Genomic DNA, 18253 nt, shown 5'->3' with positions numbered 1-18253 from the left:
TCTACGTCTTGACCTGGTTTAAGTGCGTGGAAGGGATTCTTTACCCAGCTGTTGGTTCTCACAATTGCAAGTCAGATGCATGTTCTCATTTGAACCCAAAAAGATTGCTATCTGCATCTTGCCAAGGCCAGCCTGTGCAAACACAGCCCATAATTGGGAGCGTTGATTATAAACAGAGATAGTCCTAGAGCACTGAAATTCAAGGCCCAGTTCCAACTTTACTGCCAGGAGGCGTGGGGGAGTTTTCTTTGCTTGAGATCCCATTGTAAGTACCTCATGTAAGGTGGTGACAGAGGAGCTGTAGGAACTTTATACTCATTCTTCCCCACTGTCCCTCTGATCTTGCATGTTGTCATATAGCCATGACTACTCTGCCTCTGAAGTTGCCACCACTTTACCTTGCATTGGTGGTGTGACAGTCTGGGCCCAATCCTTTCAGTGCTGTTCCACTAAAATACAGTATCTTGTAAGCACAATCTCTGTTCACGTCACTGCATCCTCTAATGTTTATTATAATTCAGGCAGCTTCTACTTTGTGGAAATAAGTGCTTCATGACTGATCCTGTGTTAATTTTTGAATAGAAAATCATCATGTGGCTTGTGATCTGTGGGGAGGGGATGTTCTGAGACCATTGTGGACTAAGCATCCATTACATGTTTTGCTGAAATTGTGAAGGATGAGACTCAACGACTCAGACTGTCCTCTCTAACTCCAGCTCTTTACTCAGTTCAGGGACAGAGGATTTTTTTCAAAGTGCATTCAAGTATATTTCAGACTGAGAGATCAGTTAGAAATTCTTTAAGGAAAGGAGTTTCAGTTATCTTAATAGTTAAAGGAATTTTAAAAGGCAGGGAGAAAGCACTTACTGACGTACACAGTGAAAGAAATACAGAAAAAATACCAGTGGTAATATTAATGGGGCCAGGAGGAATCTAATCTAAGCCTTTTAGGTGGAGAGTGCTGAGTCCTTTCTTGCATTTATCAGTGAAAATCAAAAGTAACTCTCCCGAAGTTAGTAGATTTATGCCAGCATAGCCCAAGGAAGCAGACTGCCTGGAACCACTGCTAATTTGAACACAGACCAATATAAGTCTGTGGGAATAAATCTTACATAGTGGGTATTAAAGTGAAATGTTTGTGTCAGCCTAACCTGATCCAAATGTCAGAGTCTGAAGGATACTACAAACCAGGAAGATCTGTTACAAGGGAGGGAAAAAACCCCCCAAAATGAACAAACCCACCCAAAGTGCCTGAAAGTATTCCTACTGAAATCAGTAGTGGTTTTGGCATTGCCTTCAAGGGGTGCAGGATTCAATGCATGGGAGACTATGATAACCAGAATTTTAGAAAGGGAAAGTTAATAACCTACGAGTGAAAGAAGGCAAAGCTGAGTCCCAACATGCTTCCCCCAAGAGCATAAACACAACTGGACAAATAATGAATGAGAATACTGGAACAGCAGGCAAATTTTCTTCACAGTTTGCCTGAAGACAGATGTCCTAACTGTGGGATTGATGATGCTTCTCCACGCATCAGCAGGATTGTAGAACTTCCAAGTGCAGAGGAACATCCCTGTTCCTCACGTTCTAGTTTGGGACTGCAATGGGGAAATGCAGAGTTTTCCCCATCTCAGGAATGAACCCATGTCTACAGAACAACTTTGTGAAGCTGGGATCCAGCCCATCATCCAGTAGAACCAGGGAGAAACTTTCTGTGGGAGATGAATAAGACTCGTGGAGAGATAGTCCTGTAAACATATACACTGTACCTGAGCTGTGTTCCTCTGATTAAATTCAGGATCACCTGACTTTGTACTCTTTTCAGTACAAAAACCTAAATTCAATTTATTTGTGCACTCAGAGGGGTTGGTATCTTTGCAACCCCAATAGGACTGGAAAAACTAATGAGATTTGATTCATTTATCACTGTACCCTTGGATTTAAATGCCACAGTCACCAACTTTCTCCCAAGAGGCATTTAAAATCTTCAGACAGTGGTATCAACATACTGTCTGCATGACTCTCTTTATAAAGAAATCCTGTTGTCACATACTGATCAATAAGAGGCAGGTATGGCTCAGGTTTCTAATCATGAATCCATTTAGAATTCAATGCAATAGCAGCAATCACATTGAATTAATTAGGGGATTTGCAAGGATGGCTTATGTAGTTCCACAGCAATTCTCTTGTAATTCAGCACTAATTAAGCATTATTTCATGTAGGAAATAATGAGCTATAGAAACACTCTTAGTGCCAAATAATGGAATAAAGTTGTGTTTGCATATTATAAACACTACATGAACATTCAAAGAGGTTAGAGGAGGTCTTGACTTTTTTACATCAGAGAAGGGAAAGGTTCCTGAAGGATCATCTTGTTTAACTCAGCTGAGTGTCACCTAAATAAATATTGAATTAAAGACAGTCACACTGGAAAATGGAAAATCACTCTGACTTCTCACATTTGAAATGTCACCGGTTTAATTGTTAGATTGCTTCCAAGTCAGTGGTATTCCTGAGATGGTTGGTGTTTAGTCAAGGCTTAGAGTTCTGGAGCTGGTGTTAGCAGACCTTACAGTTATTTATAGCAGGCAAGAGGATTGGAAACTTTTCACTTGAGGAGAAATTTTGACACCAGACTTGCAGAACATGCCAGTTTTTCACTTCATTTAGGATCAGATTTCTAGGTGCTCAACAATGACCACTATCCCAGAACTAAATGCTGTGTATTTGTATACACAACTTTCCTCCTCTATTCCCAGCTGGGACTTGGATATAACATAGTGGTAAAAAGAAGCTACTCTCTTTTACATGGGTACATTGTTGTAATGGTTTCATGTCTAACAGGGTTTACTGTGCCTGAGAAGGATGGGACCATGTTCAGAGACCTGTGGATCTGCTTTCTGAAGGGTAGATGCCAGCAGATCCCTGGGAATGGCTCTGCTGTCCCTTGCTGAGACTGTCTGGGAGGGGCTGAGTACCACAACACAATACACCCTGGCACATCATCTTAACCCAGTGATGTGGTAGAGTGGGATTTCAAGGGGAGTTGCAATGCTCACATCCCAGCAATTTTGGCTTCAGCTCACAAATTAGACCCTTAAAAAACCAATTCTATCTGGAGAGCTTCATTAGAAATGAGTTTGTCAGATACATAAGTCTTTGGGCTGGTGCTATGGCATACAAGTACTTGCTACAGATACTCTTCCCTTCGCCATGACAGGCTCAGTGATTAACAAAAGTTATTGAGAATAAGGTTTTGTTCTGGTTTACTTTGAAAGATCAGCAAAATGCCCCCAAAATCCAGCTATTTTGAAGAACAAGCATATAGGACTAGGGGAAGTGGGAGGGGAGAATCAGTTGAACATAAAAAAATGATCACAGTATAGTTTTTGAAAGAGGTGGTCAGATACCCAGAGTAATTTCCTTAGAAATAGCTATTGCTTTTATTGTAGACTTAATATCTGAAGGGAAAAACTGCTGAGACTTTCCATGGATGTAGTGTGACTCAATGGCTGGATACTTTCTGAGTCTCAGCTGTGTGGAAGGATGTGCTGGGAAGAGAGACCAGTATTACCACGTGGTGTCAAAGTCCCCTCAATGACATTCAGATTCAGAGTACCTGAAACTGGACCTTCTGCATTTTGCCCATAAAGAAGCAGATAAATCACAAGGGCTAGTTAGTACCTTGTCTCTTAGTGCTCTGCATGGGAGAAGAGAAGGGGCAGAAGGACAGACGTACTGGACACATCATACCAGAGCTGCTTAAAGCTTCTTAGTATTAAGGTGGATTTTGGGGACCACAGACAAGGGAGATATAACTATACAGTGCCTGTGATCCCTGAGGTGCTGCTGGCTGGAGACAAGTGGGATGTGTGGGGAGAACAGCTCACTTCCCCCTGGTCCCCTGGACTCTGCCTGGGGATGGGCACTGCCTGTGTGGAAGTCACCACAGCAGTGGAACTTCTGTGCACAAAGGGAAGCCACAGACCTCACTCAGTCTTGAGGTGCTAAGAATGATAACTCCTGGGAGAACAGCCCTTCAGATGCTGTTTTCTGCCTGTTGCCCTTGTTACTTATGGCCCTTGATTGCCAGGCAGATATTTTTAATTTCCAGGCAGCCAACCCACGATGAGGAAAGCCAGTCAGAGCAGCACTGAGGATGAGAAAACTTTCCCAGTGGAACATCTGCATTCTCTTCACTGCATGCATTCCTGGGACAGATGATTAAATATTATAGCTCCCAACTTCACTATGACAGGCAGAGTGTGTGACAAGGTCAGGGAAAGGAGGAGCCTGTTTCTTTCAACTATTTGCTTTGTGTCACTGGCTTTGAAAGCCTCATCTTCACAATAGTGGAGGCAGGTACTGTGTCAGTCCTTCAGTCAGCTGGCATTTGCCCTAGCCTGTATCAACTTGTGAGACCTCTTCATTTCCTCCTCTGACTCCTCTCCATCTCTCAGTTCTGAAATTCAATATATGAGAAACAAGAATGCAAGACAGCTTGGGAGCCTAAACTAATCAGGTGTTAGGTGGGAGCTTTGTGACACATCATGAGCTATGGGTTTATTTTTGTCATCCTTCTGGAAATGCTGATTGTGTTGAATTCGAAACACAGGTCAGGTTAAAGTGGCAGGTCTTGCTATTGGGACCCTGTCTCTAGTAACATTGCCTTTGGTTTCAAGGGGAACCAGCTGCTCCCAAATTGCTTCTAAGACCAAATTCAGGCTCCTGATAGTCCAAGATGCTGATGGCTTTGTGCAAAACTAATTGATTGTAGGTCTGGTTTGTTTCTGCTGTGGCTGTGGTTGTTTTGTGAAGATTTTTTTCCAATCCCTTCAAAGCAGTAACTTTCCTCAACAGATCTGGCTTCAAACAAAAGAAGATACTGCAGCTTTAATGAAAATTTAAAAGTCAATGAGACAGACAGAAAAAAGAGACATGACCCAGGATGAGCTCAGTCCAATGAATAAATTCAAACCATTTAGTGAATGTTTGGAAAGATCAGAAGGGCATCTTTGCTTGCAGCATTTTAACAAGACTCCATGAATTAGCAAGAGGCCTGAAAAATGAGTGGCAGTGGTGGGGAGTAATTCAGTTGTGATCACTTGAGGGTGATGAATGAAGAAGTGACATAGTCTGTGCAGAGACAAGTCATTTTCTCTAAAACAATTGCACTTAGTCCTCACAGCTGCAGATTTGTATTGCAATGGTGGCAATGCTGGTAATTAATGAAACAATCCTGGGTTTTGGGGGAAATGTTAGAAACACAAGGCTGAAGAAGGAGCCAAGTGAAGATCCAAAAAGATTTTCTCAAAAGGCTGAAATATTCCTAGACATCGCTGCACGAGGCTGATAAATTTATCTTTAGCCTGTGAGATTGAGCATGGTTTAAAAGGGCTGGGAAAAAAATGACTTCAAGGCACATTTTAAGGTAGATGGAGGATGAATTAAGATTAATGAGAGTCTTACAAGTGGGTTGAAGCCAGCAGTCCCGATATGAGAGCAGTGATAAAAGACAGCAAGACCAGCCTCAGAATGTGAATTACTTGCTTTATGCGGTGCCCCTTGTGGCTATGTCTGAGCATCGTTGTGTGCATGTGTGTGAAAGCATGTGTGCACGACTGACATCCCTTTTACATTAACCATGCACAAAATCCTAGTGACTGACAGGATTGTGACGTTGTCTCCCACAAGTGACCATTAGAACAAAGGGAGGAAAACACCCTTAAATCCCAAGATGCAAGACATTATTTTTCTTTCTCTCTTTCCCAAACTGTAAATCAAAATGCTGATTGTGTCCTGTTAATAGTTAAATGTACTGTAAGTTAAATAGACCTAACAAGACAGTTTTCAAACAGGAAACCTGGTAGGAGTTTAATGACATCTTACAGTACACCCAGCCTGGCAATATAATCATTAAAATTTGTCAAGTGTAAAAACAAATGACAAAACATTACCCCAGAGCAACTTACTGTATAAATGCAACAATAAAGGTGCTAAATGGTTTCTCTGGAACTTTACTTCCAGATCTGAAGTCATATTGATTTGGTTTCACCTCCTGAAGGGCATGGGTTCACAGTTTTGTGGAGAATGCAAGGTCAGAAAGATTCACCTTACGTGAGAGGTTTCCAAGTCTGCACTGCAAAGTGGTACAGAATTACTATAAAAAGAGCAGCCAGAAATGACTGGAACTGTCTTGGAAGTGCAGAGCTTTGTGCTTGCTTTTTTAAAAAAATCAAGTCAGAAAGAAGTTGATTGCACACTAAGTCACCACATCCCCATGCAGCATTCCTAAAATTCTGTGGATCCAGACAGGACATTTGTTGCTTGGAGAAATTTCACAGAAGGAGATTTCTTATTGCTGAAAGGTTCTTGATGCAGAAGCCATTCATCATGAAGATGACAGCAAAACCAAAAAACGAAACCCATACAAATGTATGTAAATATATTCAGATATTGGTGAACACTAAATCCTTAACTCCAGTTGAATGTCAGAATACGAGACTTTGCACTGTGGCCTGCCTGAGGTTGGAAACAGTTATAACCTCATGGAGTGCAGCACCCATCAGGTTCAGATAACACCAGAAGAGGAAATGAAATGCTGTTTGCTGAAGGTCTTGATAATGCAGTGTCTGCATGTTCATCCTCTGACACCTTTGTAAACTATCGACTACCTAGAGGACCCATGTGCAGCAAACACTTGTATTCTCACTGGAATGTTTGCATTTAGCACCTTTAAAAAAAATTATGCAATTACTATTCCATTCTCAAAGTAAGCAGAACTTGTGGCTGAGAGGAATTCATAAGCCTTGCAAAAGGAGATGTCTGACTGCTGTGTCCTTGAATGACAACTATTCTACATAATTTCTGGGCAAGAGAACACACCTTTGAAGGCTGAGGAGCTACTTTCTTACTTTTGTACACATCACTCCAGTTAATAGCAGATGGTAGGACTGGAACTGGGACAGGGTACAAGATATGAATGACTTCTTTGTATAATGGCACACTTCTCTTTATGCCTTTGTTGGAGTGCAAAAAGCCATAACTGTAATGTATATTAACTCTGATATTGTGCTAAACCAGAAACATAATGTAAAGGGGCCCTGGTGAAACTCAAACAAAACCTATTGAGTGGCAACTGAACCTAAAGAGATTTTCTGATTAATGAAAGAACTGTTCAGCCCTGACCATCTCGAGACTGGCTGAGCATTGCCATAATGCTCAGTATTTGAATGTGAAATCGTCAGAAAATAACCATGTGACTTTGAATTTCACTATTTTTAGGCAAAATATTTCTTCAAGAAAAATAGTCTTTTTGAAATTTTTCCATGCCTCTTCAAAGCAGTGGGAAAGCAGTTCTGAAAAAGGACAGAGACTGTCTTTCATACACAAATATAAGCAAATCCTGAATTAAAAGATGGATAGCAGCCTTGCTATTTTTGTTTCTTTGTTTTTAAAACAGGAAGTAACACCATGCTGAGATTTGTGGGCTTCCTAAAGAGTTACTCATACACTTACATGCTTCAAAAACAGTCTTCCCTGTCTGTGGAAGCTTGTTAGATTTTTTTCCAGTTGCTATGAGCTGTTTCACTGATTTTACAGTCGTAATGCAACAATCCCTTATGGACGGAATTTTGTAATTCATATTGTAGTTTTCATAGTCTTTAGAATTTGTCATGATTTAGTGCTCTAGGTTGCTCGAAGAATCACCAGCAGAGGTATCATCAAAAGCAGGTTTAATATAACAGAGAAAGTGCAGCAAAGTTCATTGGCAAGGTTCACTCCACTCCTTACTAGATGGTTAAAGAACACAGAAAAATTGGACTAAAATCTAAAATCGGTCAAAAATGATCTGTATGCAGGCTGGAGATGGAAAAAGTGTAAGGAAAAATAAGGATAAAAAGGAATAAGGGAGACCTTTTTTGAGTCACAAGGGCTCACAAGGATTGGACCGCCTTGCTAAACTTAGCCATGGACTTGACGAACAGTTTAGGTCTAAAGGTTTTAATAGCACTTAAACTTTACAGCCCTTAATTGGTAGCCTGGTTTAAACAATTTAACAATAGATTGTTATGTAATTTACTAAAGCACAACAGTACCTCACTTATAGACCTATCTTACTTATGAATCGAACGTACATAAGAATCAGGGAGAAAAATTCATAGTGCATTTGCTATAGATTATTCAAAGTCTCACACACACACAGACCTAAAGGAGTGTGTAAAAGGTTTATATGTTAAAAATTCCACTTGAGTTCAGCGAGGTGCTCACATTGGATATCTTTGTATCATCTCAACGATGGAAGGGTTGAGCCTCGAGGAGTGGCATTATCAGCCCCACTGTTAGCATATTTCAGAAGATGGGTGAGATCCCCACTAGAAGAGCTGAGAAACTCCACTGTGCTGCTTACTGTCTGCTTGGGTCCTCTCCTTAAAAATTCAGTGACAGGAAGGGGAAAAAAGATAAATTGACCAGCCACAGAGGACAGCATTTTAGCCATCAGGTAGTTTGAAAAGAGCCCTCACAAGCTCATATTTTAGAGTCATTCTACTACTATAAATCTCATTTTTAAACCAGCTTGCCTTTAAAAAAGCAGACCATATCTGAGACATGTTTTTGCTCATTTTGAAATAAATTTTTCTCTAATTTATGAAATGAATGTAAAAACCTTTCTATGTAGAGCCCAACTCAATTAGGCCTCTCAAATGGTTATTTTCCACTTGATCTAAGCTAAACTCTAAGGTTAGAGCCATAGAGCTTTCTAGTACCATAATAATAGGCCTATTTTAGCATAATTCCTTTTGGATTTTATTACTTTTTCTTTCAGCCATTAGCACATGCTTTTTCTAAGCTAAATCCTGTTTCATGTTCTCCAGCCTCTTCAAGCATTTTTATTTTGGTCCTCTTTGGTATTTCTGACACCTACTAGTGAAGTGTCAAATTGTAAGTTTAATTAACACATCCTCTACTTTCTTATTTCACATGAGTAATAAAAATACTGAATAAACCCAGGGCCAATATTCATACTTTGGTACTCCAGGTCCTTCCACTGACCAGGTTTGACTTCACAGGCTATTATACATGTAGGGTTTTGTTTCAATACCTTAGACAGTCTTTTGACCTGGTAACAAAATATGCATTTATGTTATTTTATCCCCCCAGGTAAAACCACTGTAGGATTTGACTTTGGGTTTCAGCCCAGATCTGCCAACTTGAGTGTGCAGACTGGAGTGAACTCCATCCACAAACACAGAGCAAAGGATCCCTTGGGTATGAGGAAATGCCCAACTGACATAAAACTGGCAGGAGCAGACAGTGCCTCAGTCATGCCTACTGTGTGTGGGTCCACAGAGGGAGAGTGAAGGGGATCTCTCACCTGTATTTCCTCAGCTGGCACAGAGTAAGGATAAATACATATAAACCACATGTTACACTTAGCTCTATCTGGCCAAAACAGTGAGTCTTTTCCCTGCTCCTTTAAACCCCTCTTGAAAATGTCTTTTCCCTATTGCCTTTGATTAATTTAAATCTTTTGTACTAGTGTGCTAAAAATACAGTAAATCACAAAATATTTCAATAAAAAACAATTACTATTTACTCAGTTACCTACTTGAGCATACAACTACTGTTAGCAAAACGTGCTTGGTTTAATAGCCAAGGACTTTACCATTTTGCAGGTAATATCTGATTTTGGAACTTGTTCAGTTATTCTGTAAGATGAACTGACAGATGGAATTTAATAGCAGTGGAGACTGAGAGAGCAATGAATCTTCTTTACGCTCTGTTAAGTATAATGGCCAGTCTTCGCGAGCGAAGATCCGGGGAAGGTCTTTACACCTTCCAGCCTGCGCATTGGATTTTTTAGGTGAGACACAGTGTGCGCGGAACTGAGCCCACCCTTTAATCCTAAGGTTCATCTGCCGGGGCCAAGCGAGCTTGGACGGTGGCAGCGAGGTCCTTAGGACGTAGGTGGGTTGCCTTTAAGGGCTAACGAGCCCCACCTGCCCGGGAGTGGCCCTGACCGGGAATCGAACCCGGGTCTCCGCGGTGATAGCGCGGCGCCCTTAACCACTAGACCACCAGGGGCTCCTCTGTTAAGTATACATACCTGTGAAATACATGTGCCAAGGGACTGCCAATTGGAGCCTTCTCTTTGGGAGGGACTTGCCTCACCTAGGTTGATCTGCCCCAAGAGGATGATGTACCCAATCTGCCTCAATAAACCACACTGAGATGGGAGGAAATGCCTCCTATGGCACCAATCTCCTTCCATTGACCAGAAGTCTCATTTTGAGTCAGCTGATGCTGAGAGGGATGAACTCCCCAGTTGAGGTGAAGTTTCTAGCTGTTCCTAGACAAGCAATTCCACAAGAAACTTCTAGATGACATATTTACCTGCTTACAAATGCCTAATCTTGTCTCTTTCCTAAACCTCGGTTTATCAAGGAAAGCTTAAGGCACCTCTAACAACAGACCAGAGCTTTAAATTAAAGTCCAGGGTTCAGAGACTTTCCTTACATGTATCAATGCCTCAAAAACAAGCAACAGAAAGATCAGAGGTATTGCTTTACAGAAGCCCCACAAAGTGACTATAAATAAATTATTTTGTCAGATTCTCACATAAACAAACAATATGCACAGCAGTGGTTCAAACACAAATCCAGGTAATCACATGAATTTCATATTCTCCATGAAAAGGGAATATTATAATCCTTGCTTTATGTCGCATTTTCTTCCCAAGATCCTCAGCACACAAAGCTCTTTGCCTCAGAGGCTTGGCTAGGAAGAAATGAAGCCCTGAATGCCTTGTGGTACTTATTTTGCACACTCCTGTACAGCTTCTACATTTCTCTGATTTGCATTCCCCCGTGAAGCAGCCAAATGAATAAACATTAAAGATGGATACTGAGCACACTAAAAGGACAATATTCTTGCTAAAGAAGCTCTCTCTTTCATAAATCAATGTGATAATATCCTTTTAAAGCTATTTCCAACTGCCATCTCTCCTGATTTGGCTCTCTGGGAGTGGGAAGTATTGGGGGAGATTAATGACAGATTTAACAGCAGAAAGGTCCACCTTATTTCGATCTGGTACAGGTAATGTCCTCTAATGCTTTGTTCATGCTGTGAAACCAGACAAGAGGCCAACTCAGTTCTTTCATTTGTTCAGGTGAAGCGCTGGGTAACTGTGAATTTCTGGATTATTATGGGGGATGGGGGAGAGGTGACAATATAGCTGACAGAAAGTCAATGGCATCATGGAAAAGTGGATCATCTCTGGCAGGCTCTCCACCACGTTCTCCTGGCCAGTAGAGAGCAGTCTGGGCTCACCTCTCCAGTGCATCATTGAGAGCCAGAGTCCTCCTCCCACTCAGTCCTTCTGGAAGAGCCAGCCAGGACGTGCTCATATCATCTCAGCTGCACAGAGGCACCTTGCTGGTTTCTTAGGGCTCCAGCTTCACAAACCATTATATCAATAATGGTCCTTACAGGATCATTTCTAAATGAGTTGTGAAAATAGATTAGGTATATTCAGTTCGGGCAAAAAGCATTTTTCGATAGGCTTTAGGCAAACAATCTGTTCCTTTGATACATCTTACTACTGAGTTTCAAAGAAACCAAATTGATGAAGCTGTGAAGAAAGTGATTTGTTAAAAATTAAGTCTTTTTCTTTGGAGATTCAAGTTGAAAGAACATCTCTGTGGACTGTGCCTAATCAGAACCTTTGAACACTATCAGGCATGCCCCATTAGGGTTGCTAGCCTTCCAAAACAAATTAGTTACAGTAATCCCTTGCCTGATGTATGCAGTAAAAGACAATAGTGCAGCTCGACAGCACTGTCATTGCATGAGATTCATAGTGTGCAGCTGAGCAAACTTCAGTTTACACTTTATATCACAAAGTGGCCATGAACCTCACTTCAAGACAAAGAACCTTAAAACTATCAGATTTACTTAACATAACTAGCCAGGTTCTCAGCTGGTGCAGCTCTGTCGACTTTAGCAGAGCTGTGCTGATTTACCCCTATGAGAATCTGCCATCCCTTGTCTCTCCAAAGTTTGGAAACTTCTAAATTAATCCTTATCACAAGAGACCGTGAATGGACTAAGCAGCTGTGAAAAGGGTAGCTTGCCCCTCCCTTCATTCACATGCATTGCCATCGATTACATTTATTGTTTCGGTGAAACAGATGTAAAGGACCATAGTCCTACTGAAAATAACATGGTAACTCCATCCATTCACTTCAATTTCCAGTGTGCATCACTGTGTGTTTTAACTCATTCTTAAACAATTATTTTCTTTACACACTGAGCATGGCCTTGTTTAATCTGTTCTGTGACCAGCCATTTGGATCGTCACAAAGACTTCATAATATCATTAAAACATCGAATTGGTTCATAAAATAATTCAGAAATAAATGAAGCACAGTAACTTAAATTATTCAGTAACTTGCAACTGTGGAAATGTAGTAAGGGGGCTGTGTATCTGATGGTAATTGGAGTATAGTAAGCAATCATCTAACAAAAGAAAGCAGCTTGGAGAATCACATTTCATAATAAAGTGTCAGCCACGTCATATGTCTTACAAAATGGAAAAGGAATGATGCCTGCTGTATGAATTATGATAGACACAAATCTAGCTAGATAACTAGGTCCTGCATGAAGCTCAGCCCAAGTGTCTGAAGGGACCAGCAGAACATTTGCAGGAATCTGGAATTCATCTGCAAAGAAGTGCTGTGGGGACCTTGAAAAAGTGGCTTTGCAGCTCTAGTGAGGCTGAGGAGAGCGGAGGTTTCTTGCTCTTTGAAGAGGGATTAAAGTGTATTTCGACCACATCTCTGCAGCCTTCAGTAGTCCACCTATTGAACCCACAGTGACCTGATGAGCTCTTGTATCTTGTATGCAGGTACCTCTGCTGAAAACTGCCCACCTTTGTAGGTATTGCTCAACAGCACTGGCAAACGAGTGTTTCATCTGCCTTGAAGAAGTGAACTGCCTTCAGCAACATTTCCACACATCAGAAAGTTAGCAAACAAAACAATCCTTCAGGTGACATTTTGCAAAACCCTTGCCTTTGGCCTATTTTGACTACTCTCAAAATCTAAGAAGGCTTGCCACCAGTGTCACTGAGATAAAAGTTAACCAAAATCTGACTCTTTCAGTCCCTGAAACCTTTCTTTTGCAAAACATTTTTCCAAGTAGGTATTCTTACTTTTCTTTAGGGGAGAACAATCTTCTTTTTCTCTCTCTCCTTTGAAGGAATAACAGTGTATTTATAATAAAGTTTGCTGTCATAAGTTAATTGAAGCAATAAGTCTTTGCAATCTTTTTTTCTTTGCACTGGCCTCTAAAGCAGTGCCATTTTTCTCTTCTGTGAAAAACTAAAAAAATACAGCTAGGCTGGATATTGAAATGACAATTCTGTTCCCTGCATGTGTACATTTGTATTATTCCTCTATGATGCTTGCACTGAGGGGAAAAGAAGTGGGTAGATTGTAAATATGATAAATAGTGCTAACATTTTTCCCATCATATTCCTGTTACAGGAAAGTAATTTCTCCCTTTTGATGAGAGGGTTTCAAAATTCAGAGAAAGAGCTGTTGTAATTAGGCAGATGCTGATGTAGATGATAAGATAATTAAGGGTGAAGTCCAAGAGAAACGATGGTGCCCTGTGCTCCTGCTGAACTAAGGTGGGAGCCAAGTTTTTTATGGTGTATTGAAGGAGGAATTCAGGATTTTACAGGTTTGAGCATATGTGCTAAAGCCATGTTATCTTCCTATCCTTCTGACCCTTCTCATTACTTATGACCTCCTCTGTAAATGTCTTCATTACTTTTGGTGCTAGAGCCTAAATTAAAATAGACACTGCTGTCTGAGTTCCTACTGTTCTTGAAGAATAAACCTAAGTTTAAAGAGTTGAATGCAAAATATTAAGGATAAGATGCAAATCTTGATAAAACCCTGTTAACATACAGAACACATTATACAAATTTAGGCTGAATTTCCATCTAAATCTCTTTGACATTCAGCTGATTGGTGTAAGTCTGAAGATGTAATTCCTGACTGCAGCAGGACAAATAGGAGGAGGAAGCTTTTCAACACAAGTGACTACAGGTAAAACTCTGATGCTCTTAACAGATAAATATATTTGACAAACTGTATTCACTTCTTTGATTCATGGGATAATAAATATCAGTGATAAATTCTCCCTCCAAACAACAGAACAATGGGATGGCTATCAATGTTTATCCACACCCTGTAAATATACAAAACTCTCGCATATTGGAAAAGCCAGTTGTGCCTGGATTGATGGTTACCTATTCAAGACATCTCATTTATTACAGTAGATGTGATGCTGGCAAATAAAAGAACGACTGAAGGAGGCTGCTAGGTAGAGAATAGGAGGATAACGAGGTCAGATAAAATGTCTGGATCTCATTAATCCCAGAGAGCTAAGAGCTTTCCGAGTCAGTTCAGCAAAGGTGGTGAAACGCAGTGGACAATGAATCCATACTGACAGTGGTGTTTCCTGGTAACCAGAACCTACAGAAATCTCTACCTCTCCTTTGTGAGTTGTCAAGCAAAGCACGAGGGCACTTGGTTGTACACCTCAGTCAGAGGTGGTCAGTTCCTTGCACAATCATGGGCCCACACATCACTCTGTGCTCCACCAGTGGGAAACAACACAAACACTAGAAATGCACAGAGGTGCTGCTCTCAAACTGGCAGGGCCAAAGCCAACAGTGAAATCCTAATAGTAACATTTATATTGGTATGAAACAGACAAAAGCAAAACTAGCTACAGGTAACTCTCTTCCCTCCCAGTCCAAATAATTTTTTCTTGTCCTTTAAAAAATTAACACTTTTGAGGATTTCTTCTCCTCGCTGTTCTATCCTTATCTTAACTTTTAGATTCCTAGCTACTTTTTAGAAATTACTTGCCTGATGTCTCACCTAAGTCTCCATTCTTGCAAAGGTAACCCCTTTTTCTTTGTCCAGTCTCTTGTCAACACGGAAAAGACCTGATTTCTACCCCTTTCAGAATAACATTTTCTGTTATGATAAGCTGTTACACACCTTCTGTTTCCATTACCTCCCTATAGGCCTCATATTTCTCTTTTCTTGGTTAAAGAATTCCCAAGGTCTGATTATTTTCCTATAGGGATGATGCTTTTTTATCTGCTTGTCATTTTTGCTATTGGTCTGTGGTGTTGTCTACACGCAGCACCCAGACTGGGTTGGTGAGATACCACCAGCACTCAGGAAAAACAAACATCTACTATTCTTCCAGGATCTCCAGTTTGCTGCTAATTTTCAATTTTGTGATGCCCTAAAATCTTCAGATTCTTTACTGTTACACCATACCCTAGAGAGACATTCTCAGTCTCCTAATTTTCCTTCCTAAATACAGCATGTGCATTGAATTTAATCTTATTGATTTTGGGTCATTTATCCAATTTATCATGATCATTTTGAAGTCTAATCCTGTCTTCAAAAATTCTCATGAGATTTTCAGTCAGGTGTCATCCACAAATTGTTTTATGTGTACTCTCTATCCCACAATCCAAACAATTAATAGAAATACTGAATAACAATGGACAGAGAACAGGCTTCTATGGGGCTTATGTGACGTGGCCTTCCAGTCTGAGAGCAGACTATTGATAAATATTCTTTTCATAATGTTTGGCAAGCATTTGTGTATCAGCTTTGTAGTGATTTTTGTCTAGACTGTAATATGACATACATCTGATACCCCTTCTCCCTCCCCAAAAGACCCCTGTGCAATATCCTCTTCACTGTAACAATTCTGTATTTAATCACTTGAGCTATTGAGGCTGCCCTCTGTTGTCAGTGCCTCTTCCTAAGCGTGTAAATACAACTTTTCTTCCTTAACACTTTTTTTGAGCTCTGATGTTTTCAGACTTGATCACTGTTGCTCTTCCCATTTCTTCTTCTTTAGCATCAGCAGATGAAAAAGATCCTGGCTTTCTGGTCTGGTGCTGGTTGTTGAATAGGAGATCTCCACATGTTTTTTTTCTTTCAAACAATAATATTCCCTTTGGTTCCTATCTTCATGTCCCAATAACAGATATTCACCTCTCATAAAGTGGTGTAGTTCCCAGGTTTGACTAATAAATTGGCAGAACTCTAAAGCTTTTTCACTGGTGATAAGCCAGCGTATGGCAAAACTGAAAAAAAAAAAAACCAAACCAACCCTAAACATCTGTCAAAGAAGATTAAAAAAAAAAAATAATGGTGCCACTGATTTTCTTAATCTCCATGTTATCAGTGACCTCCTGAACATGTTCAGTCAGCTGTTGGTCTCATCTGAAGTCTAGAGCAGGATTTACAGTAGAACATTTCTTGGAATCAAATCACGGATGCTGTGCATTTCTGCTTTCATCCCACAGCCTCAAGAGAAGTTTCCCAACAAGTCTCCAAGAAAGCAGGAGATTTTATTCTCTGTCAAAGGGCCACACCAAAGCCCAAACTCCCCTCACAAACCACCCAGAAGACTACCGGAGCTGGCATGAGTTTGTGGCTGTCCATTTGCATTTCTTTCACTTTAGGTTTCATTAGAAGTACTTGCCAAAAGCATGATTCATGGATTTTGTAAAATCGCAGGTGCCATCAGCTGGGCATGGCTGCTGAGTGCTCCACAGAGCAAAGCAGAAATTGGCAAGACCCCATCGCCCAGGAGGGGATTGCTGAGGTGGAAGTTGCAGAACCATAGGAAACACGAGAACCCCACTGATTTGTAGCAGCTGGAAATCCAGCCTTGAATCCTAAACCAACTCTTTAGTGTTCACCTGAGGTCTGGCTCACGTTCAGTGGCACCAATGGGCAACATATGTGCACAACACAGGAATAAGTATTGCCATGGAGTTGTTGCTCCAACCAGTAACAAATGAGAAGCTGTGCATTCCTTGCATGTCTTTCTTTACTGCTCTCTCATTGCTGGTGTCAGTGATGTGCAGCAACAGACAGAGGTGTTAGAGCTAAAACAGATTCCTCAACATATTCATGTTCACAAAACATAAACACTTGCAAAATGCAAGCACCATCAGCGCTTCTGCTTCTGTGCACTTTGAGAGAGGCTGGGAATGTTAATTGGTTCTGGTCTGAATCGGCTTCCTGGTTCAGGGCACGCTTATAAAAGGGTTTGCAGCTACACATTCAGTGCCAAATGTAGCAGATGGTGGTAGGATAGTAAATTACATTCAGGAATACTTGTACAGTTTCTTTACCACTTTTATAGTTGAAAAAACAAACAATCAAGTTGCTTAGGGTAAAGGCAGATGCGGTGTTGTGAATGTCTATCACCCTAATAGTTTTATGGAATTATCCACAGAATAAAGAAGCAGGTTTAATAACCATGAAAATGATCTGGGTAATCCTGGAGCGATCATAATTTCTGGTTTAGAATTTTATGTTCCTCTGTTTCTAAGATTTGTGTTTTCGGTTCCAAGTATTTATATAGTCTTATACTGTATTTTTTTTCCAAAATTTTGCCTCTTATTTACAAAAACATTTCTGCCAACAACTTCCTAGCCCACTGTGAGCATAAGTAGTACCTCTGGATATTAGTGCCACCTGGTTGTCATGATGTATTGAATTACTCCCTATTTAAAATAGTATTTAAATGCCTTCTGCATAGTTTATCAGCTCTGCCTCCTTTGTTATCCAGTCTTTACACCTTCTTTAAAACACTTTTCAGCTATCTGGTATTATAGGGTCATAGAATAATCCAGGTTGGAAAGCGCTCTAATCCCACTTTACACTGAAAGCAGAGCCAGCTCTGAAATCAGACCAAGTGACTCAGTCTTTTATCCAAATGGGTCTTGAAAGACTCCATAGACTGAGCTAGCCTAGTCTGTGTGGGGCAAAAAAACTGCATAATTTCACTCTTGATTATAATATCAAGTGGAAATCTCTGATTTGAATTCATCTCTATATGCAACATGATTCTATACTCTGCTTCACATGCTGCAAACAAAAATGCTGCAATACATTCCAGGTATAATTTGACAGAAAAAAAATCTACCTGAGTAATAGAATTTTTTTTTCCAGTTATTTGCAATGTGCATAATTAAGTGCATGAGTGAACAGATGTGCATATACATGAATATTCCTCAAGTGGTTCTTTGTTTGTGATAGAAAAAGAGATTCAGAAGAATGCCTACAGGTTTGGGATTTATTTTCTGTTCTGCTGGGACATGATTTGAATCAGTCTCCATTTTTGAGGGGC

The sequence above is a fragment of the Myiozetetes cayanensis genome, unplaced genomic scaffold (assembly GCF_022539395.1).
Source record: "Myiozetetes cayanensis isolate MyiCay16 unplaced genomic scaffold, myiCay2020 scf6-25, whole genome shotgun sequence".
NCBI lineage: Eukaryota > Metazoa > Chordata > Aves > Passeriformes > Tyrannidae > Myiozetetes > Myiozetetes cayanensis.
This window is presented reverse-complemented; position numbering follows the sequence as displayed.